Below are 10,379 nucleotides of genomic sequence, written 5' to 3'. Positions count from 1 at the left end.
ATTGTGGCGGGAGGTGTGTCTAAAAGTGTATGTCGGTGCTGGCCATCAATGAGAGAGGCCTGTGCATTTTTCAAATGGGTGGGGAAAAAATATGAGTATGTTGCTGGAGATGTGGGCCGCCGTGCCCCCAACGTATTTACCGGGAAGAGGGTAAACACCCATTATTCCGCAACTTTCTTTCCGCACACCATCACTCCTCATACTTTCATTACGAAAGTACCATGACTCCGCAATGCCATTATAACGCATAGCATTACATTTTATATGCTTTTACCACACATACGTTTACAACGAAATTCGTTGTAAATGCATGACTGGTAAAATCATGTTTTTTTAAATGTTTGGATAAGGTAAATATGGGTATAGGGGTATATGTTTTGGGGTACTGAGGTATACGTTTTGGGGTGTTTGGGTATTTTAAGGGTTCAGATATAGTTTTGGGTTATGGAGTACAGGGGTAGTGTTACGGTTTAGGGATAGGTATGGGTTTTGGGGTACAGGGGTATTTTTAGGGTTCATGGCTAGGTTTAGGTTTTAAGGTACAGGGGTATTTTTAGGGTTCAGGGGTAGGTTTGGGTTTTGGGGTACAGGAGTATTTTTAGGGTTCAGGGTAGGCTTGGGTTTGGGGATACAGGGGTATTTTAAGGGTTCAGGGCTAGGATTGGGTGTTGGGTACAGGGGTATTTTTAGGGTTCAGATGTAGGTTTGGGTTTTGAGGGACAGGGGTATTTATAGGGTTCAGGGCTAGGTTTGGGTTTTGGGGTACAAGGGTATTTTTAGGGTTTAGGGATAGCTTTGGGTTTTGGGGTACAGGGGTATTGTTAGGGTTTAGGGATTGGTTTGGGTTTTGGGGTACAGGGTATATTTATAGGGTTAAGATGGGTTAGTGTTTAAGGGTGTTGGGGTGGGTTATGATTTTGGGGTGCAGGGGTATTTAAAGGGAGCAGGGTGGGATTAGCACACAATATGAGACATGGCATGAAGGGCGGAACGTACCACACTCCCCCAGCGTTTGTTACGCCCCCAGCACAAGCCCACAGCACAACGCAGACACGCCCACAAGGGACTACTTTGCTGGCATGGTTCTTTTACCTTTTAAATGTATATGGTGGGCGTCTGCATAGCCTATGTACTTCTGCTGCAACTGCCCTTTCCAACGCTGCATTGGGTGTTGTGATTGGTGCTGTGGTTCCTGAGATTACCCGCCTCAAAGGTTTGGGCTCTCTCTTTATTATATTAGTATGGATATAATAAATTGCCATGAAACGTTAGTGAAGTAATAAATGTTACCTGAATGGAATGCTTGCTCTTTGAAAGAGAATAAATAAACAATGCGATCAGCAGAGTGCAAACAACAAAAATTCACAGTACCTGGAAAGAAACTGCTGGATTTAAAAGCTGACCAATACAAAGTATACGTTCAGGGAAGGCTCCTGCCTGAACATGTGTTGGCATACGCATACACTGCAGTGATTCAATAAAGCGAAATAGTAGAGAAAAGCAGAGGGGATGAGGGATCTTTTAAGTTGAAGCATTGGCGGTCGGGAATAGTGATTGCGTGCGCATACATGTTCCCAAGAACAAAAGCAATGAGGTATTCCCTTAGATGAGGAAGGAGGGACACGTAGAGTTGGAGATCGACGTGCGCGATCACATGTTGATTGTCGATGTGAGTTGCAGCTCTGACCAGGTACTCACGGAACCGATGCAAGTACGTTGGGGAAAGGAAATTCCTGCGTAGGGTGACCAACCGTCCGTAAATTTCACGGACAGTCTGTAATTTCGGCCGTCTGTCCGTTGTCCATGAAGAATTCTTTAACGGACGCCATTTGTCCGTAATTTTAACCCCAGGCACCGGTCGCACTACCCTACAGCCGGCACAGCTTCCACCCACCTCCCTTCTTGACTCTGTTCCAAAGCTCAGAAACCAGCATTTTTGGAGAGGCACAGCGGGATGGGAACCCTCACACCTTCAGCCATTGATGACCCGTTAAGAGGTGCTTGAAGGTGACTGAGAGGGAGGGGCTGCAGCTTCAGGAGCAGGGGCATCTATTCAGATGCAAACAGCCCTGAATGCGCCATGTCTATGCGAATTAGGAGGGCTTCACACATTTCCTTTCAGCCCAGGGCCCCAAACATCCTAGAACCGGCCCTGATTACACGACGGCACAGCACTGGTTCTCTTCACAGAGCTTAAATATTGTCACTACATTGTGAACAAACCTCGGTTCTTCAAACATGCTGTCTTAATTTAATAAAATAAAGAAATGGCACAATCGCACCCACACAGATTAACCAAGTATGGAGGACAATCAGTATCCTAGAGTATCTCCTGTAAGTGCTGTACATTACAGTGGGGTAGGGGGGCAAAACTAACATTTTGGAAAGAGCCTGATTTCTCGTTGTCTTGACCAGGAGGCAGTGAGGAGCCCTACTCCACCCTGAAAGAGACCAAGATTATACTAGAATACTGCATGCCCACCCCTGTGCCCACCCTGGTGGATCCTGTACCCCCTCCTGTGACGGCTCCTTCCCCGCCCCAGTGATGGCTCTCCCCCCCCCGCCGCCTGTGATGGCTCCTCCCTCCCCCCTCCCACCCGGTGGTGGAGCCCGTCTCTGCCCTGGGTGGCTTCTGTCCCAGTCCTGGAATGGCTCATACAGCGCAGGTGAAATTCTTGATGATCCTCTTGTCAAAAAGGCTCAGCTCAAATTAATATGAAAAGGTGGGCGAGTGAGTAAGTGAAGGGATGGGTGGATGGCTGGATGAATTAGTGAAAGGGTGAATGGATGAATGAAAGATTGAATCGATGGATAATGAGAGAGTATGGATGGATTGATGAGTGAGTGGAAGGATGGAAGAGAGAAAAGGGAAATAGCTGGATGTATAGGTGGAAGTGTAGCTGGATGGATAAAAGGGTGGATGGGTGAGTGAAAGCATGGATGAGTGAAAAGCTGGATTATGAGTGAGTGAGTGGGTGGATGGATGAGGGACATGATGGATGGGTTGATGAATTAATAAATGCAAGGGTGAATGGATGGACGAATGAGTGAAAGGGGGGTAGCAAGGGTGGATGAGTGAGTGAAAGGGAGGGTAGATGGACAAAAGGATAAATAGATAAGTGAAGGAGTGAAAGAATAAATGGATGAGAGAAAGGATGGATGAGTGATAGGGTCAATGGATGGATTCATGAGTGGATTAGTAGATGGATGAGTGGGTGGATGGATGGAAGGAAGGATGGCTAAGTGAAAGGGTTGATGGAGAGAGAAAGGGAGGATGGATGGATGACTAAAAGGGTGAATGGGTGAAGGGTGAGTGGATGGATGAGTAAGTGAAAGGATTGCTGGATGGGTGAAAGGGTAAATGGATGGATGAGTGAATGGATGGATGAGTGGAAGAGTGGATGGATGAGTGTACAGATAAATAGGGTGAAAGCGTGGATGTATGGATAATGGATGGATGAGTGAAAGGGTGGATGGAGGGATGGATGAGTGAAATGATAGATGGAAGGATGCATGGTGGATAGATTTGAAAATTGTTGAATATGTTTGGATATGGCTGGGCTTACTTATATACTATTGCGTGACCTCTGATGTGTCTGTAAAACGTATCCAATTGTCCTAAAGTTTTGTCCTGAATTTTGACCTCCTGTCCTGAATTTGTGTCCTGAATTTCGACCCTTTGTCCTGAATTTTTACACTCACCGTCCTGAATTTGCACCAATGCCAGTTGGTCACCCTATTCCTGAGTGACTGTGAAGGAGGTCAATCCAAACAATTCAGCCAGCGGAGGAGTTGCCAACCATAATCCAAGGTTAGTGTATAGGAAATTTCGGAATTCGCTTTTTTAAAAGGTTGGTGGGTATAGAATGAGATAATCCAAGTCGTCGCCAATATTAAATAAGATGAGATTCAGGCGGTGTAAGATCAAAGTGGTGTTTATTTGGAAGCAATATACACCCAAGACCACGGGGTCCAACTGCTGCGGATCCAAACACGAAAATAAACGTTGCTTGGAAATTCATGAACAGCAAACGGTCATGGAGCATGGAACTTTCTTGACCAAAAAACAGGTTTATGCACGAGGAGATTGCACGAGAAGACTGCATCCGTCCATCTCGTACATAAGAATATGAACACTACCACAGTGGCAACACATGTAGCCACATTTTAAATAACTTTTACTCTATGTAAACTAGAAACATAATTAAGAGGAAAACTTCACAGTCGCAGGGTTGCATAAAGTGGCGCTTCCTCTTCTTAGGCGGGGATGTGTCTCCTCAATGCCCACTGAGTGAGCAATAAAAAATTGAAAAATAAAATAATAATAACTTACTGTTATTGTCATTCTTTTAAACATACTGGCTGTAAGGATCCAGGTGGTGTTTCTGCAGGAGTGTCTGGAAACGATGACAAGCCAAACCCATCCCCCCTACAGCTCTTGTGCCTATCAAACTCTAGAACACAATGGTGATATGGAGGGAAAGGAGGGAACAAAACAAGGAAAGGAGGGGAGAAACTCCTTGGACTGGAGGGACAAATCCGGCTTGTTGGACACTGGTACTAAAAAGAAGAATATTGAAGTCAAAATACACACTAAGCATTTAAGGAGTTAACACACACACATTGGTCTACTGTGAAACACCTAGGAGTTTACTTAAGGGGTCTCAGCACATAGGTATAACTCTCTTCTTCTAGGATTCTCCATACATCTTATTAAGCAGATATAAGCAGCCTGTGAAGAAAAACGGCTATCAATATATATACTCTCAATAGCATTTGTAAATGCTAGCACAGTTATGTGGCTCGCCCTAATAATTGTGTAGGGTTAGATGGAGTCCTAATGTCCTTCAGTTAGCCTGACAGTGCTGTAATATATAAGGGAAAGTAAATACACACTCATATATCTATAGTACTTTAAGTATAATAAAAAATAGTGCGGAGCGCCTGTACCAGTGCTTTCAAGTAATCCCAGCTGCAACGACTGCCAGTTGACCAAAACTTCCATATCAGACCAAAGATGGGAGATGAACAAATAAACAAGGGAATAGGGCCAAGCAGTGGGAGGACCACAACTACCACAATGCCCCAGGTGGGCCAACGGAACCACCCTAGCCCAGGCCCGGCTGGCCAGCGGAACACCAAGTCCGGCCAGCGAGCGGTACCGGGAAGGGACAATCCGGCTAGCCCTCAAGCACACCAGATGAGGGTAGCGTGCCTAAGGCAATGACCCAGACAGGAAAGGGACTCTAAGCAATGGATAAAACGAACAAACAACAGAAAATACAGCTGAGACCGAGCAAGGCTCCAAAAGATCTAGAGGGAGCTCAGAAGCGGCCAGAAGGGGTCTCGGGGAAGCGGAACCCCGACAGGTTCTCTGAGCAGTTTCTGGATGAGAATCACCCGTAGAAAACAGAGAAGGGTGACGCGGCGAAGCGGAATTGACGCAGTGGAAGACGCGGACACTAGAACGCAAAGCGCCTCACCTAAGGGAAGTCAGGCATTTATGGTCGCCTGACCTCCTCGCACATGCGCTGTGCAGGGCGGCCATCTTGGATGGAACCTCGGGACTGACAATCGTGACACTGGCTCAGTTGTTTGGGTTAGGGTGGGGCTGGGCTGTTTCGAGGCTGGGGGAGGAGGCCCTTCTTAGCGGGCATGACATTTTTGCCGGCCGTCTCAGTCTGGCCAAAATGTCTTGCGTACTTTGAATGTTCTCCATCCAGGCTGCATTACAGCCATGGAGGAGAACATACCCAGGGGCCCATTCCCTGTCTGAGCGCCTCACCATGCGCTCAGACCAATCACAATGCTGCATTGCAGCATTATTATTGGCTCAGGGTAGCCTGGGTGCTTCCTGCTTCTACAGAAGCCAGATAGAGGACGGCGAGAACAGAGGAAAGCCGGCCGCATCTAGGTGAGTGTTTTTATTTAATTCATTTTTAATTTACTCTACCCCTCCACTCCCCCTCCATCCCTTCACTCCACGCCTGTTCAGTAGCAGCCACTACTGGTCTCATACTTCCTATAGCTTTAAATTCATTTTGCAAAATAGGAAGGGTTGCTAAAAGAGAAAGATTGAGATGCTCCTATGCAGAGGTCTTGTGTAGGTCACACTGTAGTGCAGGGATATTGTTCTATTACTATATAGACTTGCGAGGCGGACAAAATCAGTCATAAACTTGTCAATAGTCATTGGGCTGCTTGTTAAATGATTAGACAGTATGTCTTAAAGTATAAAAATGTCTCTACAGTAGATAACTAATTCTCCTGAGTAGTACGGAGACTACTGAATAATTCATTACTGTGTATTCCCAACTGCCTGTGTGTTTTGAAAAATCTTCTGCAATATTACCTGTTCACCGCGTGTCTTGCACTTACATTTTGGCTACTCAGGCTAGCTTGATCACTGTACAGTAAAGGTGTTATTTTGGTTCAATCTGTTTAAAAAAAACCAGCCTCTACTGATGTGCTCCATCTTGCCAGAATCTCCAATGAATTTCAAAATCCTCCCAAAATCTTATGAAATCTCTTTCCTCCTTCCAATGTTAGTCAAACCCACCGCTCCTGTCATCCTGCTGCCATCTTAAGTATGACTCAGTATAGTAAACAAATCTCATCCTCCTTTCCCCCCACCTAATTCACCATAAGGTTCGACCAGCAGCTATGAGTAACAAGCATTTGCAACGAAATAGGTCTCACGTTTATGAGAGTTTGAGCTACTGGCACAGTAAATGGCAATGCCTTTTATGTATGTGTTGTTCTTAAAACACATAAATGAAAAGGAATTGTTATTTACAATGCCAATAGCTGAAACTCCCACAAATGCAAGACCTATTGGATTGCAAATGTGTGCTATAAAAATGTTAAAAAGCGTTAAGAGAGAAGTGTCCAACAGCAGGCAGTACAAAGCTATTTGAGAAAATAGTGCACCAAGGCTGTAATTAAAGCCTACCGAGAAGATGAGAGTCGCGCGAGCGCGTCGACAAGATGGCCGCCACCACCGGAGCTCCGTAACTTCATCAGCCTAATGAGCTGAAAACGACGATTTTGCCTCAAGGTTTGCTCATTTCTTGCAGCGCTTGCCTTCTATGCCGGCCCCCTACCTTATCTGTCAATTTTGGCCATTTTCATTGTAAGGGGGTCCCTCTGTCTGCTTCCTGGCTCCTCTCCCCAGCCTCTGCTCCGGTTCTGCAGATTGCCTCAGCACAGGGGGCGGTGCATTTCTGAGGAAAGGGCCTGGCTTGGGCCTAGCCACTCCCACGGCTCACCTTAACTCTTACACTGCCTTTTACTCAACTACTTCTGGAGCTTTTAATACCCTTTTCCCTCATATTTATTAAATTTTGAGGTGGATTTGATTTTTACATTTTTCTAACGCAAAAAGTTATTTTTTCTCCTCAAGATGGATAACAAAAATTCAGCTAATAACAAAAGGAAGCAGCAGGTGTCTCCTCCCCCAAATACATCTAAGGTTGTTGAAACTTGTGTACCTTCACTTAATCTGTTACTGGAAGAAATTAAAGCGCTGCACATGAATACTGATACTATTGCAAACGAAGTGAAAAATGTTCGCAAAGATATGGCGTCTATGTCCATGAAAGTTTCTGATAATTCTAATAAAATTCAGGACAATAAAACCAAACTCGACGCTTTTACACCTTTGATGGCTCAGATAGTACCAATGCATAACCAATTATTGGAATTGGAGAACCGTAATAGACAATATAATCTCCGCATTTTCAATTTGCCAGAGGAAGTTGAAGGCTCCGTCTGTTGCCTGTACTTGGAATCTTTGCTGCCTGGTCTTCTTAATATCAAATTTCTGGAAAAATTTGAGGTGGACAAAGCGCATAGAATTCCCTCACACAGGAATCCACACCATGCAAAACCCAGGCAAATGATTTTCAAGGTCTTGCGTCACCATCACTTGGTCCTCATAAGGAAAGCAGCCAGAGACATTCCTTCGCTTCTGGTTAATGGCTCCAAAATATTTATCCATCAAGACTTTGCTAAAGAAATGGTTGCTATTCGCAAGGAATTTTCATCTTTGCGTCCACAATTGAAAAGCCTTGGTTTTAAGTATGGTCTATTTGATCGGTCTACAAAGCAAGTTTGGAAGGACACCTTCTCAAAATCTTTTCATCGTCCTGAAGACTTAAGACTTTTTCTGGACCAACAAGCTTCGTCATCAATGGAGACACAAGCTCCTATTACCTGAACGCATTTAGTTTGAGCATTCCTGGTGATTCTTCTTTCTTCATGGGCTCCAACGGTCTCTGGCCATGCTTGTGGAATGGGTGTGCGTCTCTGTGTCCATATTTATGTGCCCTGTTTGTAGCTTTTTCTTCCTTTTCTGTTTCTTCCTTTTGTGTCCTTCCTTGCCTTTTCTAGCTTTCTACGTAGAGTTACTTTTCTTCCATGGCTGTTCACTCTCTTCTCTTCCTTTACCTCCTCTCTTCATCCTCATTTTACTTCTTTATGGCTGCTACACATGATGTTAAAATTGTTTCTCTTAATGTTAAAGGTCTGCGACATCCAGTTAAAAGAACACAAATTTTAGACTACATGGGTGCTTCTAAAGCTGACATATGTTTTCTTCAAGAAACACATGTTGATGACAACATTTTACAATATATGAAGAAAAAGTGGGTGGACAATATTGTCTCGTCGCCTGCCCTTGGTAAGAAAAATGGGGTTGCGATCTTCTTTGCTAAGAGATTACACTGTCAGATTATTAGTAAATTTACAGATACAGAAGGTAGATTTATTGTTGTTAAAGTTAAAATTCATGACTCCACCTTCTTTTTTCTTAATATATATGGCCCCACGGCCGATGACCCATCGTTTTGGTCTAACTTATCTACAGAAGTTCTAAAGTTGGGACAAGTTCCTTTGACTGTTGGAGGGTATTTTAATGTGGTCATTGATCCGCTACTTGATGGACTTTCTACTACCAAGTTTATATCCCCTAAAGTTTTTCATGCTTTTAAATCTTTCCTTAGTACAACCAAACTGGCTGATGTATGGAGACTACACTTTCCCACTGAAAAATGGTTTTCTTTTTTCTCTAATCCCCATAATTCTCATTCACGGATTGATTATTTTTTGATTTCACCTTCCCTACTTCAGTCAGCTACAAATCCTGTTATAGGCACTATAGACATTTCAGACCATGCTTTAATTTAATTTGTCTTAAATATCTCCTCTGCATTTACTAAACAAAATAGGTGGCGTATGAACTCGAGCATTGTCCTTACTGATAAGCATAAACCTAAACTATTACAGGCTATACAAGACTATTTTTTATTCAACCCTGAGGATTCCACATCAATTGTCACCAGATGGGATGCATTTAAGGCCTACATCAGAGGTACCACTATTTCCATTATGGCTCATGATTACAAACAATTTAACGCTAACATTAAACATTTGGAAAAGCAAATTGCTAAATTTGAGCGTTTGTTTATCTCTTCTAATCACCCCCAGTACAAACTCACACTTCAAAAACTCTGCTATGAATTTAATGCCATTCTTAGTCAAAGAGCAGGAGTTCAACTTTCAAAGTCCAATGCTAAATTTCATTTTAATATCAATAGATCGGGAAAACTCCTTGCTAATTACTTACAAATTAAAAGAGATAAGACTCAGATTACCTCAATACGAGGATCCTAGGCAAAGTGGCTATTACTCATAATGATATTGTGCAAGAATGTTTACGTTTTTATTCTACACTTTATAGTAAACCTGGCACTTGCCCTGAATCTTTAATCGATTCTTTTTTAAGTAAGTGCAATTTACCCCATATTTCCTTATCAGATAGAACAGGTCTAGATTCACCAATTACATCGGAAGAAATTTTGCTTGCCATCAAGTCACTTCCCAAGGATAAATCCCCAGGTCCGGATGGTATCCCAGCAGAATTTTACAAAGAATTTCAATCTCATCTCCTCCCTTATTTGCTTACCCTGTTCTCTCATTTTGGCTCCTCTGGTACTATCTCAGGCTCTTTTACGGACGCCTTAATTATTGTTTTGCCCAAGCCTGATAAAGATCCTACCTTGGTCTTTAATTATCGCCCAATTTCCCTAATAAACCAGGATTGTAAGCTTTATGCGAAAATCCTTGCTACTAGATTAGCTCCTGTACTCCATTCCATTTTTCACCCAGATCAATCTGGTTTCATGAAAAATAGATATTCTGCTAATAATACTAGAACTCTTTTACACATTATTGAACAAACTTCTCACCTGACCTCTCCTGCGGGAGTGATGGCCTTAGATGCTGAAAAAGCATTTGATAAAATTCACTGGCAATTTTTATTTAAAACTTTATTATCCTTTGATTTTGGTGCCCCTTTTATTCATATGGTTTCTGCTTTA

This window comes from Lissotriton vulgaris, chromosome 2_2 (genome assembly GCF_964263255.1).
Source record: "Lissotriton vulgaris chromosome 2_2, aLisVul1.2, whole genome shotgun sequence".
NCBI classification, from domain to species: Eukaryota; Metazoa; Chordata; class Amphibia; order Caudata; family Salamandridae; genus Lissotriton; species Lissotriton vulgaris.
The sequence above is the reverse complement of the archived record's forward strand: the minus strand, read 5'-3'. Positions refer to the sequence as shown.